Genomic DNA, 21,514 nt, shown 5'->3' with positions numbered 1-21,514 from the left:
GTGACCTGTCCATGGCTTTTACTAAAAATACCCAATTAAATTGTAGCCTTAAGTATAAGTAACCTTTTTGGTCCCCTCCACCCCCAACCACCTCTTGTGTATTGCCATAGAAACAGAAGCAAAGGAATATATACTTAAGTGCAGTACTATTACCCTTGAACTTTGCCTCTGCTGGAATTTCCCTGTTATTTCAGAAATATCTATTTGTGGGGTTTCAATAGAACCTTGTTTCATGTGTCATAATCATTGAGGCATATCAGCCACTGTGTATCTGTGTACCTTGACCTTTGGGTTTTTTTGCCAAGGGGATGCACAAATAAGGTAACTCACAGCATGAAAGAAGCAAGTATTTAAAAAATGAGACTGAATCATGTTTACAGAAAAGTCTTTGTATGGATATATTTTTGTAGTGAGAGCTTGTGGTGAAGAACTGGAAATAAGACTGTATCCGTTGCTGACTGTAGTATTTGTGAGTTCTTTGAATGAAAAAATGGCCAACTACTTCTTGTATTGTGTCTCCACTCCTGTAAAGAGTGTGTTCAAATACATAAGAGGTTTTTTGGTTCTCAGAGTTGTGGGGGAAAAAAACATAAAATGTAGTGTTCCTGACACAGCAATGCCAGTTAAAGTTGCATAAGTGTTCCCATTTTAAGTGTCTTTCAGTTGTGTGTAACTTTCAAAAGTTTTAGCATTTGTGTTTAAAGTTGGCCATGTTTTCTCTGTCTGTGTGGAGCACCACTGCCTTCTTGATGGCTTTGGGCTAGCCACTGCCTCAGTTTCCCCTTCTTAGGCTCCTCATAACTTCAGCATTGGCTTTAATGTGTTGAGTGACACCTTGTTGTGGGGGCTGGTTTATTAACAAAGTTCAAAAGAAAACGCAAGTACTCCCTCCAGCCTTCCTAGCTGCCTCACAACCCTTGGTGCAAGGTTCTTAGTCCTGTCCCTGCTGAGGTTTTCCACTAAGCAGACTTGCTCTCTATCAAGTAGCAGTTCCTAACAGGGCTTCCTACCTGGAGTCTCCCTTCTCTTATCTCTGGCTCTCCACAGGCTTATGTCTTTTCACCTCAAAAGGCCTGATTTAGCCACATGAACTTCTTGTAACTTAGCTCATTCTCTCTGCCTGTAATTGTGTTACAGGTAGGGCTGGACTCATCTCCCCTTAAAGAGGCCAGCCTGCCTGAGCACTGTGCCTTTTGGTTTTGGGTCAAAATCTATTTTGATTTTGTTGAATTTTGTAAGGCTTTATAAGACAGCCTTGGTGCACATGCCATGATTTCTATAGATAACAAGTATCTTACTAATTACAGCAGTGTTCCAATCTGCACTCCGCCTACAAGCTCAAGGTAGCCCAGAGAAAATTATTTTTATTGTGCATGACTGTGTGTATGGAGTTTGAGCTGTGAGGGTGTTCATGGAACTAAGCAGAATGCTGATTGAGAGCACTGAAGAAGGGAGGTTATAATGGAAGCATTTAGGCCTCTTTATAACTTCCATTACACACTCCAGCTAGAAGTTCATATCTGTATATTTCTATTCTTTGCTAGAAGAACAATGAGGTTGCCGAGTAAGTGTGCACTGTTCTGGAAATGTCAATCTTAATGGCATAGGCATAACTGAGCCACTGTGCATATGAATTATTATATAGTCTCTAAAGACATGATTCCATACCATTTTTCCCGCAGGATGCCTGCCTCTTTGGGCTGCTTGGACAGTGAATGAAACTGGGTTATGTATTGACTAAATCCCATCTTCATTCAGTAGAGTTGATTGGGATGCTGTGAATGATGCAAGGACCACATATTGATCAGTGATGATAAAATACTGGACAGGTGCTACATTCACTGAGCACCATCCTACCTATGCAGTGAATAAGACATGGTTCCTGTGGGGAAAATGGCATGTGCTCATGTATTTTGAGACTGTATTGTAATGCATATGTGTACAGAGCAGAGGTGAACATTAATATCCCCATTAACTTGGCATTTCCTATCTATTGGGTAGCATGCCAGGCCATGATTTGTCAGCTGCTCCTCTCTAGACACCTGCTTTCCTCATCTGCCATTTTTCTCTGGAGGGCTGTGATCATCAACAGATTGTATAAAGAAAGTTACTATGTGACACCAAGAGTGCTAGGAAATCAAACCACTCTTTTTTGACACTGTTGGAAAAGTCAGAGCTGCACCACAGAAGACTAGCATCCCACTGCATTGGTGGTGACAAGTACATAGGCTCTACAAGTGGTTCTCACCACCAGCCATCAGTGCTGAAAAGGAATCTAAACCAAAGCTTCTAGATAGGTGTGTTTAATGGCCAAATTAACCATTTAATTGCCTCTTTGAACGTTGATTTTAGTTGTCCTGGTTAAGAGGTTGTGGTGTTTATCACATTTGCGCAATCTTCTTTTAGTGTTCTGAGGGGAGATCAGTATTACCATTACTCCTTATACTTGATGGCATATAGGCAGTACACTCCCTGCTTCTTAGCAAGCACATCACAATGTACTTATCTGTACTTCACGATTTGCCAGGTTGTTCTTTACGTGAGTTAAAAGCTTAAGCCCCTTAATGAGCTAAACCTGTTATGTGGAGGGTTTCCAGTAGGCTGGATGGGTTTAAATAGGCTCAGTAGAGTTTGTAGCCAGTCACTTTGAAAATTGCTAAGACATTCCTCTTCATTAGGCTCTTGCATTGTGAGCTAACCTACACTTTCCCAGTTTGTTCTGACACTTGCTTGTCAGTTCAGTAGTTGTATCACTGAGTGAACTAGAAGCCACTATCCTAATAGATTAATAAAACTATACTTATAGCAGGAATAGGTGAGTTAGAGCTGCTTGAGTTTTATTTAAAGTTGAGAGAGAGTGTGTGACCCTTCCCTTTAATCAGCTGATTGGCAAGTATTACTTAAAGAGGAAGTGACATGGGGAGGAGAAAGCCCCACGCCTTTTAAATGCAGAGTTGTCCCCCTTCTGGTGGCAGAGCAGGAGGGGGTTCAAGAGGGAAAGCTGTTCCAAGTGGGCTTCTGCTCTGTCTTCAGGTACATGGTAGTGGTGCATTTGTTTTAGATTGGGGCAATGTGTTAGTTTCTAGGGATGTAAATTGTTTTTGTTTTCCTGCTTAAAGCCCTTTTAAGACTGATAATAATGCAGAATCGCTTGTGTGGACCCCAAAAATGTTGTCTGTGGAACTGATTTCTGCAAGCTTCAGCATCTCGCTCTGCCCCGTCAATTAAAGGGAAAGCATCTGGGAGGGGTTAGTTCAGGGGTTAGTTCAAAAACCCTTGTTACATATTAGACAGTTGTGTGTGCCCTGGGAGTCACACAGAGTATGACAGATGTCTATAAAATCATGACTGTTGTGGAGAAAGTAAATAAGGAAGTGTTATTTACTCCTTCTCATAACACAAGAACTAGGGGACACCAAATGAAATTAATAGGCAGCAGGTTTAAAATAAACAAAAAGGTATTTCTTCATGCAACGCACAGTAGGCCTGTGGAACTCTTTGCCAGAGGATGTTGTGAAGGCTATAACAGGGTTCAAAAAAGAAATATATAAGCTCATGGAGGATAGATCCATCAATGACTATTAGCCATGATGGACAGGGATGCAAAACCATACTCTGAATTGTCCCTAGCCTCTATGTGCTAGAAGCTGGGAATGGACGACAGGGATGGATCATTTGATGATTTCCTGTTCTGTTCATTCCCTCTGAAGCACCTGGTGTTGGCCACTGTCGGAAGATAGGATACTGGGCTAGATGGACTTTTGGTCTGACCCAGTATGGCTGTTCTCATGTTATGTTCACTGGCTCACTCCTGCTGAAGCAATACAAAGGGCCAAACTGTCAAAGCATCTGAAATGTAAAACTTTCTTATAATTTACCTTATTCTCTGTAAGCGTCTAGTCTTTTAGAAATTCCTTCCTATACAATTCCTGAGATAGTATTAATCAAGGTGTTAATTTTCCTTATCGTGGGGGGTGGGGTGGCGGGGTGGCGGGGGACAAGTGTTTTGACTGTCATCTTTGGATGACTTGATAAAGTTCAATCCTGTTTCTTATGAGTTTGTTTTTAAGACAAGGCAAAATCGGAGGAGAGGAAAGAAAGTGCAACAGATGTCTGTTTCTTGTTCAGCTGCTGGGAAACAACAAGCACAGCATATGGTCTTATTAGCCCTTCAGCACTTGGCAAAACTTTTACCAGTATCAGGCTGCTTAAGGCACTATTCAGAGCTTTTTTTTCATTACAGCAGTGTTACAAGGATGGGTTTATCTTGGCTGGCTAAGACAGACTTTTACTAGATAGAAAGCAAAAAAGAAACCGCAGTAGTACAATAGGGAAGTTAAAATCACCCTAGGGAAGGGGTGGCAGCAGTTCACATGCCAGGTGTTCAGGATTCATTCAAACCTAATAGATGGGGGCGATTATCATCTGGCTCCTTCTCCTCCTCTAGTCAGGACGTCTTTCAGGATCACGCCCAGTGGTGTGATGATACATTCCTTGGTCACAGCAGTTGGTGTTGATAGCTGTGATGATGAAGTCCACTTCCTCTCCTTCAATTTAGCTCCTTTAAACTATCCAGTGCACAATCAAGTTGCTATGTGATGGTCCTTTTCCCCTCTAATTCAGGAAAAAGCCATGTCTAGAAAGGGGTGGCAATATCAGCCATCAAAATTAATATTTATTATTTGTATTGTCATAGTCCTAGGAGCCCTAGACATGGACCAAGACCGCATTGTGCAAACACGGAACAAAAAGAACTTGTTGCATTCTAAGTATAAGGCAAGAGACAACAGATGGATACAGGCAGATGGACTGGGAGTAGAAGACGACGACGAGACAATATTGGTTAGCATGACAGGCTCTCTCTCAGCACATCGATGGCCTAACCATTCTCCAGTTTTTTAGAGGCAACTGAAGAAAGATGTTGAGGTGGATTTGCAGATGTTTATGGGGAGCTTCTTTCAAGCCTGCAGGATAACAAGAAGCTGGCATCATTGGCTGATTGGATGGGGGAGTCAACATCTTGATAGCGAGTGATGAGTAAGGTGTGGTTTGGCCATGAAAAGCCTTGATAGTGAGGAAAAATAGCTTGTGTTTGATGCAGTAGAGAAGAGGGAGCCAGTGTCGGGACAGGGGTGACATGGCCAAAGTGATGGGCTAGGAAAATGATCCTTGCACCAACATTCTGAATGGATATGAGGAGGCAAGATTGCATTTGTCAAGGCCAGAGAGAATATTGCTGTAGTAACTGAGCTGTGAGGTACTGAGAGCCTGGACGAGAGTTTTAGCTGTGTGGAGGGATAAGAGACTGTATCTTAGAGATGTTATTCTGAAAGAATTTGCAAATGTTAGATTTACCCTGGATCTGCGGACCTAGAGAGACTTCCAAGTGAAAGATGATACCCAGGTTATGTGGGCCTGCATGACAGGCAGGACAGTGGTGTTGTCCACAGTCCTCAAGAAAGGAGGTAGCAGGGAGGGCTTAGGTGGAAGATTGATCTTAGCTGATGGCTAATTATCCATGAGGAGATGTCAGAGAAACCGGCTGAGATTTTATTTTTTTATGGGAGATAAGTCAGGAGTAGAGAGGTAGATCTGATGGTATTGAATTTATGTTTTGTGAATGACATTATCCAGAGATAAGGTGTAGAGGGAGAAGAGAAGGTGATCAAGGACAGAACACTGTGGAACCCCCTCAGAAAGTTAGAGGGCAAGAGGAGGATCCTCTGAAGAACATGCTGAAGCAGCAATTAAAGAGGTCTGAGGAGAACAAGGAGAGGACAGGTTAATGGAAGCCAAGGGGAGGACAAAATTTCAAGAGGAGGAGTGTGGTCAGTGGTGGTGAAGGTGGCTGTCAGGTCACAGAGGATGAGAATGGAGTACTGGGTCTGAGCTTTGTCTATGAAGAGGTCATTAGAGATTTTGGCGAGAGCAGTTTCAGTGGAGTGCAAGGGATGTTTGACGGATTGTACAAGCAGAACTCCAAACAGCAATGCAGATAACATATTCAATGAGCCTAGAGATAGGGTGGTAGCTGGAGAGGCAAGTGGGATCCACGGTGGTGGTGATTTTTTAAGATAGGAGACACTAAAGCATGCTTGTATTATGAGGGGAAAGAGCCAGAGGAGAGTGAGCAGTTAAGGAGAGGAGTGAGGGTATGAGAGTGGGTGTAAGGGAGATTAGAAGATGGGATGGGGTCACTGTGGCAAATAGAGGAATTAGAAGAAGACAGCAGATGAGAAATTTCTGCATGTGTGACAAGGAAGTAAGAGGAGAAGGGTGAATTATAGGTGTGCCGAGGAAGGAAGATCATGTGATATTTAGTCACTTTTCTCTTGAAAGAAATTGGCTAGAGCCTATGCAGAGAAAAAAGTGGAGGCAGGAGAGAGGGAGGATTTGAGGAGTGAATCAAAGATGGCGAAAAGGTGGCTGGGATTGAAGACATGGGATTCAATTAAGTTGGAGAAGAAGAGTTGTTAGCTAGGAAGATGGCAGAGCTGAAGGAGGAGTGAACAAAATTATAATGGAGTAAGTCAGCCTGGACATAAGATTTTCACCAGAGATGCTCCAACAGTACACCTTCTTCTCCTGTCATTTTACCGCCTTCTTGATTTGTTGCCACAGCAATTTTGTGACCTTACCAGAATCCCTGTAAACCCCTAATCTGTTCTTTTAGTTTAAACATGTTTTGTTTGTACTAGTTTCTTTGGCTACATCTTTCACTTATATTATCAATAGTTTTATATAACAGGTCAACTGAACTTTTGTTACTTTCATCTGTTTTTAACAACTCAGTGTGATGGGCTGGACCCCTTGGGAAGCCATGTCCACTTGTGCTGAGAGACCACTGAGTCTACCTGTTCTGCCAGCATGGGCCCCCTTTAACCTGTCTTGCTGAGCCAAGCTCTTAAAACCTCCTCTAACACACACGCAGGCTGGGCCACCCCCAGCTGCAGATCAGCTCTGGGAAGACTCATCTTAAGGGACTTGCTCCAGCACTCAGATGTCAACCTCCCTTGGAGTGCAGACCCAAAGATGTACCCTGTTTCCCCGAAAATAAGACAGTGTCTTATATTAATTTTTGCTCCCAAAGATGCGCTAGGTCTTATTTTCAGGGGATGTCTTATTTTTCAGAAATGAAAAATGCCTTATTATCGGTGGATGCCTTATTATCGGGGAGGTCTTATTATCGGGGGGATGCCTTATATTACAACGAGAGGCAAAACTGTAAGTAGGCCTTATTTTCGGAGGATGTCTTATTTTCGGGGAAACAGGGTATTATAAAATTCACCCCCTCCCTCAATGTGGAGAGAGGGGTGCACACTTCTTGCCCCCCCAGTTAGAAATTACAGAAACTGGGTTTAGTAATAAACAAAACAAATTTTATTAACTATAAAAGGCAGACTTTAAGTGGTAAAAGGGGTAATAAAGAGAACAAAGCAGATTTCTAAACAAATTAAATCAAGCATGCAAACTAAGCTAGTTTCACTAAAGAAATTGGCTACAAATATATTTCTCACCATAGATATTGTTGCAGTCAGGTTGCAAAGTTTCTGTGATTCAGAGTTCCAGTTATATTCCTTTTCAGACTAGACCCCTGTTTCAGTCTGGATTCCCCGCTTGCTTTCCCTTCAGGTGGCTTTTGCAATCTTTCTTCTTGGGCAGACAGACCATGGAGAGGAGGAGTCCTGCTTGCCTTCCTCCCCACCCTTAAATAGGATTTACATAAGGCGGGACTCCTTTGTTTCCCAAACTTGACAGCCCTCCCCCCGCCTTCCCTTACAGTGGAAAGTTACAAAAAGTCCCAGGTAATGTTTCAGTATCAGGTGACAAGACTACCTGACTCTGTAGTATCAGTGTCCATGAGTCAGTGGCAGTATGGAGCGTTCACAGGAAGGCCAAGTCCATTTCACAGTCCATTGTCCTCGCTGATGGGTCATCCGCCATAGAATATCAGGGTTGGAAAGGACCTCAGGAGGTCATCTAGTCCAACCCCCTGCTCAAAGCAGGACCAATCCCCAACTAAATCATCCCAGCCAGGGCTTTGTCAAGCCTGACCTTAAAAACCTCTAAGGAAGGAGATTCCACCACCTTCCTAGGTAGCCCATTCCAGTGCTTCACCACCCTCCTCGTGAAAAAGTTTTTTCCTAATATCCAATCTAAACCTCCCCCACTGCAACTTGAGACCATTACTCCTTGTTCTGTCATCTGCTACCACTGAGAACAGTCTAGATCCATCCTCTTTGGAACCCCCTTTCAGGTAGTTGAAAGCAGCTATCAAATCCCCCCTAATTCTTTTCTTCTGCAGACTAAATAATCCCAGTTCCCTCAGCCTCTCCTCATAAGTCATGTGCTCCAGCCCCCTAATCATATTTGTTGCCCTCTGCTGGACTCTTCCCAATTTTTCCACATCCTTCTTGTAGTGTGGGGCCCAAAACTGGACACAGTACTCCAGACGAGGCCTCACCAATGTCGAATAGAGGGGAATGATTGCGTCTCTTGATTTGCTGGCAATGCCCCTACTTATACAGCCCAAAATGCAGTTAGCCTTCTTGGCAACAAGGGCACACTGTTGACTCATCCAGCTTCTCGTCCACTGTAACCCCTAGGTCCTTTTCTGCAGAACTGCCTAGCCATTCGGTCCCTAGTCTGTAGCAGTGCATGGGATTCTTCCATCCTAAGTGCAGGACTCTGCACTTGTCCTTGTTGAACCTCATCAGATTTCTTTTGGCCCAATCCTCTAATTTGTCTAGGTCCCTCTGTATCCTATCCCTACCCTCCAGCGTATCTACCACTCCTCCCAGTTTAGTGTCATCTGCAAACTTGCTGAGGGTGCAGTTCACTCCATCCTCCAGATCATTAATGAAGATATTGAACAAAACCAGCCCCAGGACCGACCCTTGGGGCACTCCACTTGATACTGGCTGCCAACTAGACATGGAGCCATTGATCACTACCTGTTGAGCCTGACAATCTAGCCAGCTTTCCATCCACCTTATAGTCCATTCATCCAGCCCATACTTCTTTAACTTGCCGGCAAGAATACTGTGGGAGATGGTATCAAAAGCTTTGCTAAAGTCAAGGAATAATACATCCACTGCTTTCCTCATCCACAGAACCAGTTATCTCGTCATAGAAGGCAATTAGGTTAGTCAGGTATGACTTGCCCTTGGTGAATCCATACTGATTGTTCCTGATCACTTTCCTCTCCTCTAAGTGCTTCAGAATTGATTCCTTAAGGACCTGCTCCATTATTTTTCCAGGAACTGAGGTGAGGCTGACTGGCCTGTAGTTCCCCAGATCCTCCTCCTTCCTGAAGTGTTAGCAGTGGACATCACCCAAAGTAGCATAGTTGAAATACAGATACATAGTCACAGAGAGTCCTGTGGCACCTTTAAGACTTACAGATCCAGACTAACACGGCTACCCCTCTGATACCAGATACATAGTCAATATTCTTAACTGATACAGGCATACAAATTGGATAATCGCATTCAGTAAATCATAAGCTTTCCAGTGCTATCTCACATGAGCCATCTTGCATAAGGTATATTTCAGTTATGTCATATTCATATCGTAAGCATATTTTCATAAAGAATATGGAATGACACGTCACACTCAGGTCATAGGCCCTTGCACACCAGCAGCCTTTGAATGCTGTTTCATTTCCCATCTCAATTCTATATACATTCTCCTCCTGTGGTTCTCCATGGGCATTTCCCTTCCTTGTGTGTGCCTGCCATGCTGCTCTTGATCAGCAAGTGGCTTGCAGCACTCAGTCTTCTCCTTGCTCATCCTCCAGGCCTCCACTCACCACCTCTTCTCTTTCCAATCCTAGGATGATCTTATTCTTTAGTGTCTTTCTAAGCCGGAAATGAACAGTTAACAAGTATATTAAAAGCTAATATACTTTCTTCTTGTGTTTTAAATATGTCATTTAAGAAAATAAGGAAGCCTTATGCAGCAGTTTTTTTTTTTCTTAAGTTCTTTTAGTTTTGCCCATGTTCTTTCACATCGTCTCATCCCATCAGCTGAAGAGCTTCGAGGTGGGAACACACAGTGTAATGATAAATATATTTATCCTGCTATGGCTCTTCTGTGTTGAACAATTTTAACTCATGGTGACAGACCTTCCTTGCTGGGTATATTTGAACCAATAGCTTCTTTTTCAGTCTTTCTGCCTCCACTGAATAGAGCAGATGTTTCCTCGTCTGACAGAACTCCCGCAAGGAATCCTTTCTTAGTGAAATGAATTTCCCCTTGATTTTTTTTTATGGCGATTTTCCCTCTCTCCTGGGGTGATTATGGAGAAACTGAACTGAGTGGCCTGGTGAGGGGCTTTTATGTAGCCATATCTGCAAGTAATGCTTTCTATCAAGTAGGAAACTTTGTCCCATCCTCACGGATGATTACCTGACCTCAGATATTCATGCTTTTGTCACCTCCCATCTTGACTACAGCAGTGTGATATACCCAAGCATGAAGCCTTCGGCATTTAGGAAACTCCAGCTAGTACAGAATGCTGCAGCACATCTCCTCAGCTACCGTGGGTTACTATGAGCAGATCAAATCCATCCCACTCTCTGTGTGTTGGCTCCCCGTAGAATATAGAGTCAAGTTTAAGGCCTTGGACCTTATTTTCAAGACACTCAGTGGCCTGGAGCCAGGATATTTAAAGGGGCCTAAAGCTCTGGGATAAAGACTGGTTGATATTTCTGCTCCTCAGGTGCAATGGCACGTTGTGCTCCTCTGTGCAGCAGAAAGCTTTTTCAGGGTCTGGTTCCAAACTGTGGAACAAATTCTTTCAGGAAGTAAGAACCATCCCAAACCTCCCCGTTTTTCACTCCAAGTGCAAGGTGCACTTCCTTGAGCTTCCTTCCATAATATAAACACAGAGCAGTGTTGACATTTAAAAATCCCCCAATAAATAAAAAAGTAGGGTGTGCGTGTGCATGGCAGACTGTGGATTGGGAAGAACATTTGTGCCCTTGAATGAAGTTGTATCTGCCCTTTTAAAAATCACTAACATACAAACCTAGAAAATTCTTCCTCTATACCCTGAGCCTGCAAATCAGCCCTTGTCAGTACATGTTAAAAAAAACAAATCCCCCACCCCCATCCCTAGCATACCTGGTGGAGAGGTTCCCTCCTCCTCCTGCTGAACCAGCATGGCTGCCATCTGTGCTGCCATGTCTTGGTATTAGGGCTCCATAAACAGATCCTGAGGTTCCAGCAAGGCCTTGTGAATCTTCTCCATCCCCACACAAAACAAAAAAAAAACAATGACACTAGCTAAGTGATAGGTCTCAAAATATAATTGTAAATGGGGAAACATCATTGAGCGGGTGTATTTCTAGTGGGGTCCTGCAGGAATCAGTCCTTGGTCTAACGCTAATTAACGCTTTTATTAATGAACTGGAAGAAAACATAAAAATCATCACTGATAAAGTTTGCAGATGACACACAGTGGGGGAGTGGTAAATAAAGAAAAGGATAGGTCACTGATTAGAGAGCAATTGCTTGGTAAACTGGGTGCAAGCGAACAATATATGTTTCAATATGGCTAACTGTAAATATGTACATCTAGGAACAAAAGAATGTAGGCCATTCTTCCAGGATGGGCAACTCTATCCTGGGAATCAATGATTCTGAAAAAGATTTAGGGTCATGGTGAACAGGAGCACCTTGTTCAATGCTGTGGCAATAGGGCTAATTCAATCCTGGGATGCATAAACAGAGAAATCTTGAGTAGGAGTAGAGCCGTTAATTTGCCTCTGTATTTGGCACTGGGGTGACTGCTGCTGGAATCCTGTGTCCAGTTCTGGTGTCCGCAAATCAAGAAGGATATTGATAAATTGTAGAGGGTTCAGAGAAGAATCACAAGAATAAAGAAAGGATTAGAAAACATTCCTTATAGCGAACCAGGGATCACACAGTGAAAGTAATAGGCAGCAGGTTTAAAACAAACAAAAGGAAGTACTTCTTCACACAATGTACGGTTAACCTATGGGACTTGTTGCCAGAGGATGTTGTGAAGGCCAAAAGTATAATTGGATTTAAAAAAGAATTAGGTAAGTTCATGGAGGATATGGTCCATTAATGGCTATCAGCTGGTCAGGGATGCAACTGCATGCTCTGGGTGTCCCAAAGCCTCTGACTACCAGATGCTGGGACTGGACGACAGTGGATGGATCTCTCGGTAATGGCCCTGTTTGTTCATTCCCTCTGAAGCATCTGGTCTTGGCCACTGTCGGAAGACAGGATACTGGGCTAGATGGACCATTGGTCTGGCCAGTCATATATTCTTATGTTCTTAAAATGGGAAATGACTGACTAGGAAGGAGTACTGCAAAAAAGGATCTGGGGGTTATAGTGGATCACAGACTAAATATGAGTCTATGATATAATACTGTTGCAAAAAAATGAACATCATTTTGGGGTGTTTGAGCCATACACAAGACATAATTCTTCCACTCTACTCATCACTGATAAGGCCTCAACTGGAGTACTGTGTCCCATTCTGGGCACCACACTTCAGGAAAGATGTGGTCAAATTGTAGAAAGTCCAGAAGACAGCAACAAAAATGATGAAAGGTCTAGAAAACATGACTTGAGAGGAAAGATTTGGAAAAAAAAAAATGGGTTTGTTTAGTCTGGAGAAGAGAAGACTGAGAGGGGATGTAACAGTCTTCAAGACATAAAAGGTTGTTATAAAGAGGAGGTTAATAAATTCTTCTTCTTATCCATTGAGTACAGAACAAGAAGTAGTGGGCTTTAATTGCAGGAAGGAAGATTTAGATCAGACCTTAGGAAAAACTTCCTAACTGTAAGGGTAGTTAGGCATTGGAACAAATTACCTAGGGAGGTTGTCGAAACTCCATTGTTGGAGATTTTAAAGAACAGGTTAGACAAACACCTGTCAGGGATGAGCTAGAAAATACTTGGTCCTGCCTCAGTGCAGGGGACTGAGCTAGATGACCCATCGAAGTTGATTGCTGGTCAAACATTGTGCAGAGGAGCTCCAATGTATGCAATGCTATTTGTATATGTAACTGGCTTTCAGCAAACATGACCCCTGGTCAGTGGAGTGGAGAAGTTAGACCAGATAGGTATCCCAAGCAGGAATTGACTCATCAAGGAATGAATTATCATGAGTTTAGCCTGTTTTCTGACGGATACACCAGCATGAAATGAATTCTGATAATTTGTCCATTTGGGGTAGGTATCTTGTGTAGTAATGCATTCACCTGTTTAATGTGCTGAAAATCATCCAAGGCTTCTTTGATATGGGGTCTTGAGCAGGACTCAAACCCAGCTACTAAGAATTAGATCACAAGAACTGGAGGTGGAGGAGAAAGGTCAAGGGGGGCATCTGTGGCTTTTTTTTTTTTTTTTTTTCCTTTCTCCTGTTGGCTTGTTTAATGGTTTGTTGTGCATCCATTGCTGTGGCATCTGGGCATATAATGAAAATTAAATTCAACTAGATGTTACATCTACAACAGTTTATTATTAAAAACAATTTAAATACCCCTCTCTATAGTTTTCAACCTGCTGATAGTCAAGTCAACAGAATGCTTCATCTGGAGGATGTGCCTTAGTCCACATCCTAAAGGTCAACAAAGTCAAAGTTGGGTGGACTGCTGGAGACATTAGGTTCTGCAGATATGATCCCTGAGAACCCAAGTGTCCCTATCCAGGCATTTTCAGCAGAACCTTTCTATTTATCAATTTTATATGGATAAAAAATACTCTTACATCAGTTAGGCACCCTAAAATGCAGTGGATAATGAACTCTGATTAAGGATCTAGTCTAGCACGCACTGAAAGGACTCCCATTAATTTCAGTGAGAGTTGTATCAGGCCCTAAAATGCATACTTCTTCTTTTTTTTAAAAAAAGGGGCTGGCATGGAACTCTGTTGTAAGACTGGTGGTGGTGACGACACAGTTACACTGCCATACTGGGTCATAGTTCAGGATTTCATCTTAGTACCTGGGTTGGCAGAAGCTGGGAATGCAGCAAACACAACAAGCTCCTCCCTTGGAAGGAAGCATTTCATGTTGCTTCCTCCTAATGGTAGCTAAAGCCATCTTCAAAGGTGGGGCTCATTGCCTTTGAAGAGAGCTGCATGTTGCCTTTCTCAGAAGGACTGTAACTGCAGAATAGGGTCTTGGAGTGTGGGGGAAAAGCAGGGGATCCTGGAAACTCATAAGGACCCACCCTAAGGGGAAGAGAGAGTTCCGGGATTCACAGGCGTGCTCTGTATTTTCTTTGCATCTCTTGCTCTGCAAATGTGTTGAACTCGACCTTTGATAAGTTACTGATAAGCTGTTATCAGCCAGGAGTTAAAATAACAAACCCTCCCACCTTGCTCAGTTAGATAGAAACTCCCCAGGCCAAATTAATGTGTACAAATGTTATACCAATCCAGGCACGACAGCCTGGCTGAGGACAAAGTTTACTCTGTGAAGAAATCAACCGCAACTGGTAGTTTCACACTGTTTATGCAGCCTGTCCCTGTATTGTAAGTATTTCTTTTTACATAGAATATTTTGTTTGGAACTGGGTGTGGTATTGTGAATATGAACCTAATTTCATAGTCTTGTTAGAAAGATAGAATCATTAAGGGATCTGAAACTGAACACGGGAGAAATCATAGCCCTGTTTGAAATCATTGGCAGCAACCCCATTGACTTCAGTAGGGCCAGGATTTCACCAAAGATTATTTGTCTCATAAAAAGAAGAACAGGAGTACTTGTGGCACCTTAGAGACTAACAAATTTATTAGACTCTTTTGATTTCCCATTCCTTTAAGTCTTGTTTTCAGAGGACGGTATTTTAATTCAGACAGTAATAACAGTTCTGAAGATATTTTATTAGGACAAGAAATGCTAGAGTGAAAGAATTTCTTTTAATTCCAAAAAGGAATAAAAAAAATGCAATCAGTCAGCAAGTGTGTTGAATTGGCCTCTATAGAATAGTTTTTTGGTTCCAGTCTGTAGAGCTTGGAATTAACCCAAATGTTAGTTCATGACATTGTTTACTATATATGCACATTGTAAGCAAATTTATATTTATTAAATATCTTAATAAAGTGTATGCATTTGTTCTTAACTCAATCCTGTGAGTTGTTGAGTGCCCTTAACTCCCACTAGCTTGAATGGGCATTGGAGATTCTCAGCACCTTGCTGGAATGAGGTCTAAAAGAGGCATGTGTAAAGTAAAAGGTAAACCATAAAACAGAAGCATTGGTAGACTAGGGAGCAGGTCTAACTGACATGCCGGTACAAGTGATGTCTGCTCTGCTGTATGGTGCCTGTGGTTCTTAACCAAGAGTCAGACCAGTTCTGGACTGAATGTTTAAAATCTATTCTAGAAAAACATTAATGTTTACGTAAAAAAAATTCTAATGGCATGTTGCCACTTTCCAGCATTTATATCCTCCATTGTTTTTAAGAATCTCTTTACAGTCTACTGCTCTTAATTTTCTATATTCCTGGGCTGTCTTTTAACTGTATTTAGAACTATACTGACATTATCCATCATTTGTTCCTTATTATTATAATGCTTTTATTTAATTTAACATTAGTCTTGCTTTTTGTATTTTTGTTTCATCTCTGTGGGCTTACATTTTGTGGAGCAGGAAAATAAAGCTTCATCTATATACTCCATTTTCTCTCTTGAGACATTTAAGGGTGTGGTGTACTGTAATCACCTGTTCTTTCCATTGATTAACAACTTTTCTTTTTCATTCAGATTCTTGACATTTTTAGATAAATATCAATGTAGCTTTTTATATTTAAAATAATTTGTAACAGACCTTTCTAAAATTCCGTCTAATCCAAATGAGCACATTAAAATATAGTAGTATACATTCTGAGTATTTTACTCTGATTCTAATTTTCATTTTCAAGAAACTCCATTTGCAAACTCCTCATTGCAGTTAATACAATAACCCAAATTATAGTGATACCATCTAACTTTTTATAATTCTTAATAAGTACAATTCCTTCCAGCTAGAGTAGGTACACTACTGTAGGAAGTGTAATCAGGTTTATCTCAGGCCCTGTCTACACTGGCAAGTTTGTGCACAGTAAAGCAGCTTTGAGCGCTGTAACTGCCAAGGTGTACACACTGCCAAGCCACTTAGTGCGCAGAAACTGCACAGATGCAGCGCTCTAAAAAAACCACCTGGACGAGAGGCATAGAGCTTTCTGCACTGGGGCTACAGTGCTGTGGTGCCAGTGTAGATACCGTGGTGACTACAGCGCTGCGATTGGGCTCCGCGAGGTGTCCCACAATGCCTGTTCTCACCTCTCTGGCCATCAGTTTTGTGGAAGTAGAGCAAGAACTGACAGGGATTTGAAGGGGATTTCAATGCCTTAATTGTTTATCTTTTGAGAGACCTGCCTAGGAGGGGGAAACCCTGTGTCCTAGTGCACTCTCTCCCTCTATGCAATTGCTTGAGAATAAAGTATCTGATCTGTTGCACCCAAAAAAGAGAGTGAGAACTCTGTTTTTCTCCGACAATTTGAACTCTTCTGCCTTGCTCTCAGGTGACCAACCATCAGCCCCATGCCGTACATTCTTTGTAAATTTGAAAGTCCCCTTCCTGTTTGCTCGGGATGCGTGCAGTGGTCTCAATGCATCTTTCCAGGTGGCCATGCCTGCTCCACGCACCAGGTGATCCCCCGCTTAGAGCAATGCTGAGCTGCTGGACCTCATGGGCATTTGGGGAGAGGAGGCAGTGACTGTGCTCGAGCAGTTGTAATGATGATACCTTTGGACAGATTTCTAGATGCATGATAGAAAGGGACCATGACCGGGACACATTGCAGTGCAGGGTCAAAGTGAAGGAACTGCGAAACGCCTATGACAAGGCGCGGGAGGCAAATCACCACTCCGGTCTGTGCCCACGAGCTGCCAGTTCTACAAAGAGCTGGATGCGATACTTAGTGGTGACCCCACCTTCACTGCGAAGGACCCTGTGGATACTTCGTTGGCTTGCATGCCAGTTAAGAGTGGACCGAGCCAGGAGGAGGCAATCTTAGATGAAGAGGGGGAGGGGGACCCCAAGGCAGAGGATGACTCGGAGGCCAGAGATGCATGCAGTCAGGAGCTCTTTTCTACCCTGGAGAAGCCTAGCCAGTCACAATAGTTGGAGCCTGGCAAAGCGCAAACAGGAGAGGAGGCCCCTGGTAAGTGGATCTAATTTTGGGAATTGCTGAAGCGAGTTGTGGGGGGCAGGAGGGTTGCAGAAAGCAGGCTTGTCTCCCACCTCATGCCTAGTCTGAGCAGCGGAACAGGCTGTTGATAGACTCCCTCACTTCATGGGAATCTTCCTCCAAGATCTCCAGGAAATTCTCATGGAGATACTGGGCAATCCGCTGCTGCAGGTTCCTCGACAGAGCTGCTCTGTTTCTTGCCCCATTAACTGTAACTTTCCTGTGCCACTTTGCCATGACGGGTGAGGGAACCATTGCTGCACGCAGGCAAGTCGCATAGGTGCCAGGCTGGAAGCCACAGGCTTGGAGAAGACTATCCCTTGATTCCCTGCTCACCCTCAGCAGCAAGATATCTTCCATAATGATCACCACCTGTGGAAAGTGTGGGGACAGGAATGATTCAGGCCCACCCTACAGGGCTGGCTCTCCCCAAGAGCCACGTGCCCAGTGTACAGCAGGGTCTGGGAACAGTGATTTACACTGCCCCTGCAGCTACTCACCATTTCACAGAGATGACCTTGGGAGCACAGTCTCCCTCTTTGTCTTCGACGGCAGAATGGCTGCGCAGAATTTGAAAGTTCCAAGAGCTAAGGAGGACTTTATGCGTGAGGTTATGATGCACTCCGCCACCAAGAAAAAAGAATGAAAGGAGTGGTGGGACAGCAAGAAGAGGGATTGAAAGGAGAATGTGGCACACCAGAAAGAAGGCTTGGAGCAGCTCTTAACAGTTATGGAGTGCCAAGCGGACATGCTCCAGGCGATACTAGCTCTTCAAACCGAGCAGCTCCGTGCCCGCCCTCTCTCCCCTGCAGCCGCTGTCACAAAACTCTTTCCCATGCACCCCTCCATACACACCACCAGCACACTGTTATCAACCTCCTGGCTCCACTCTCTACCCATAGCATTCCACTCCTCCCTCCTCAGAGTCCAGCAATGTGGACTCCTACTACCCACTGCACTCAACACCCATCCCTCTGCAGTTTGGCCCTGCTGAAGTACAGCACCCGTTGCATCATACTCCAAAGGAGAAGGTTGGGTGTGATCCCTGGACATACACAAATCTGTAGCCGTCCAGGGACCCCTCCTCCTTTTGAGACCTTCCCTTCAGTCATTCCCCATCACCCTCCCTGCTGCTGATTTTTTTTCGTTTGACTCTCTCCTCTAGTTGTTGTCTTTCAATAAAAGAATTGTTTGTTTGAAAGCATTCTTTATTCTATTAAGTGAAAGCAAAAAGAACACTGCAAAGCAACATACAATTATGTAAAGGTCCCTTCTTGCATCATGTGCACCAATTACCTCCTAGCATTACAAACACTGCAATCCCGAGCATAGCAACAAATATTAGTGGGTTTCAGCTTCAAATTGCTGTCTTAAAGCATCCCTAACCCTTATGGTCCTGCGCTGAGCCCCTCTAATAGCCCTGGTCTCTGGCTGTTCAAACTCAGCCTCCAGGTGCTGAACCTCTGAGATTCAGCCCTGAGTGAAGCTTTCACCCTTCCCTTCACAAATATTATGGAGTGTACAGCACGCAGCTATAAGTATAGGAATATTGTCATCGGCCATGTCCAGCTTCCCATACAGGCATTGCCAGTGGGCTTTTAAACGGCCAAATGCACACTCCACAGTCATTCTGCACTTGCTCAGCCTATTGTAGAACTGCTCCTTGCTGCTGTCAAGTTGCCCCATGTACGGCTTCATAAGCCATGGCATTAAGGGGTAGGCGAGGTCTCCCAGGATCACAATGGGCATTTTGACTTCCCCTACGGTGATCTGATCAGGGAAGAAAGTCCCTGCTTGGAGCGTCTTGAACAGGCCAGTGTTCCGAAAGATGCGTGCGTCATGCACCTTTCCGGACCAGCCTGCATTAAGGTCTGTGTAACGCCCACAGTCATTCACAAGCGCCTGGAGAACCATTGAGAAATACCCCTTGCGATTAATGTACTCGGTGGCTAGGTGGTCTGGTGCCAGAATTGGAATGTGTGTGCCATCAATTGCCCCTCCACAGTTAGGGAAGCCCATTTGTGCAAAGCCATCCACAATGTCACGCACATTGCCCAGAGTCACGGTCTTTCGGAGCAGGATGCGATTAATGGCCCTGCACACTTCCATCAACACAACACCAATGGTCGACTTTCCCACTCCGAACTGGTTAGCTACTGATCGGTAGCAGTCTGGAGTAGCCAGCTTCCACAGTGCAATCGCCACATGCTTCTCTAGTGACAGGGCAGCTCTCATTCTCGTGTCCTTGCGCCGCAGGGCTGGGGCGAGCTCATCACACAGTCCCATGAATGTGGCTTTCCTCCTGCGAAAGTTCTGCAGCCACTGCTCATCATCCCAGACATGCATCATGATGTAATCCCACCACTCAGTGCTTGTTTCCCGAGCCCGAAAGCGGCACTCCGCTGTGGTCAGCACCCCCGTGAATGCCACAAGCAATCTCGTGTCGTAGCTACTACACGTGGCAAGATCAACGTCGCACTCCTCCTGCCTTTGTAGTTTAAGGAATAACTCCACTGCCACTCGTGACGTGTTGGTCAGTGTGAGCTGCATACTGGTCAGCAGCTCGGGATCCATTCCTGCAGCCCAAAAGAGGCAGGGCAGGGCGTGCAGTACACAAACCATTGAAAGATGGCACCAAATGCGGATGGAAGCACAGGGATTGCTGGGATGTGAAGCAATGCATCATGGGGCATTGGGACAGGATCCAGGATGCCTTGCGACCCCTTCCGCCTTCCCACAAGTCTTACTGGTGAAAGAGGTGCTCTGTGGGATAGCTGCTCAGAGTGCACTGCTCCAAATAGCACCGCAAGTGTGAACACGCTATTGTGCAGGAAGCTGTCAGTGTGAACACATAACAGCGGTTTTCCTTCGACGCTCTCTGAGCAGCACTGTAACTTTGCAAATGTCAACGTACCCTCAGTAATGCTTCTTCAGTCTTTCTACATTTTATTTATTTATTTTTACCGATAGTATGAGACAAAGACCATAATGACCTCTGTGGATGATAATTTCCATTGAGTGGTGAATTGTCCACATTTTCAAGGAGCTCACATACTATTGTTTTGTTAACTTGTGTCTCATCTGCTTGTTTTATCCACTCTTTGTCACTTACTTTATACTTGGGTGTGAATTAAAACTGATATAGTTGTTTTGGTGCAAGTCTATGTGTGATCACTCAATCTAAGTCAGTTTATTGCTGACCGCAGCCAATTTTACTCCAAAATAGGAGTATCCATAAACAGACTTGCATCAAAATAATTACATTTTAATCATACCTTTTATTATGCCAGGCATGTGTGGGACCATGAATCTTGTGGATCTAGACTGTTCTCAGTGGTGGCAGATGACAGAACAAGGAGTAATGGTCTCAAGTTGCGGTGGGTGATGTTTAGGTTGGATATTAGGAAAAACTTTTCCACTAGGAGGGTGGTGAAGCACTGGAATGGGTTACCTAGGGAGATGGTGGAATCTGCCTCTTAGAGTTGGTTGGGCAACTCCCACCTTTTCATGTTCTCTGTGTGTGTGTGTGTGTGTGTGTGTGTGTGTGTATATATATATATATATATATATATATCCTTACTATATGTTCCATTCTATACATCCGATGAAGTGGGCTGTAGCTCACAAAAGCTTATGCTCAAACAAATTTGTTAGTCTCTAAGGTGCCACAAGTACTCCTGTCCCTCCTTAGAGGTTTTTAAGGTCAGGCTTGACAAAGCCCTGTCTGGGATGATTTAGTTGGGGATTGGTTCTGCTTTGAGCAGGGCGTTGGACTAGATGACCTCCTGAGGTCCCTTCCAACCGTGATATTCTATGATTCTGTGAAAGGTGTGTTGTGAGGGTGTTGCTCATCACAGCTGTGGAATTATGCCTACAGGTTTTGCATCTGTTCTGGCAGGTCTGGTGCCACTTTGAATTGGTGTACCCTTATCTATGGTGAGCTTGCTTCTCATAATGAGCTTGGAGAGGTTGGAATGGGGCGTTGTTTGAAAGCCAGAAGAGGGGATTCAGGAAAGATTTATTTCAGGCCGTGGTCCCCATAGAATATGGGTATAATTTATTGGATGATACCCCGTATGGGGTCCAGTGTGGGGTGGTAGGTGACAAGTAGAGGTGTGTGGCTGGAGGGGGTTTATTTCTGCGTTGAATCAGGTTCTCTTGCAGTATTTGGGTGACTTATTCCATGATGTGATCTACTTCTCTGGTTGAGTTTCCTTATTTAATGAAGGTGGTTTTAAGTTTATTAAGGTATTTATCCTGGACTTTGTCCTTCGATTATGTTCTGTGGTTTCT

The 21,514-nt window shown here is 43.8% G+C and overlaps 1 protein-coding gene across 4 annotated transcripts in view; it reads left to right on the top strand.

Moving 5' to 3' along the window:
- Positions 1–21,514, top strand: part of MAP3K13 (mitogen-activated protein kinase kinase kinase 13) — a 136,771-nt gene that overhangs the window by 10,557 nt on the left and 104,700 nt on the right. Inside the window, exon 3 of one of the 4 annotated variants that reach the window (XM_054040349.1) lies at positions 14,428–14,520. The exons of the other annotated variants lie outside the window; for them this stretch is intronic. The gene's annotated coding sequence lies outside the window, so the exon portion shown is untranslated. The remainder of the gene's footprint in view (positions 1–14,427; positions 14,521–21,514) is intronic. 4 annotated transcript variants of the gene reach the window in all.

This window comes from Malaclemys terrapin, chromosome 9, assembly GCF_027887155.1.
Source record: "Malaclemys terrapin pileata isolate rMalTer1 chromosome 9, rMalTer1.hap1, whole genome shotgun sequence".
In the NCBI taxonomy this organism is placed as follows: Eukaryota; Metazoa; Chordata; order Testudines; family Emydidae; genus Malaclemys; species Malaclemys terrapin.
The sequence above is the reverse complement of the archived record's forward strand: the minus strand, read 5'-3'. Positions and strand labels throughout refer to the sequence as shown.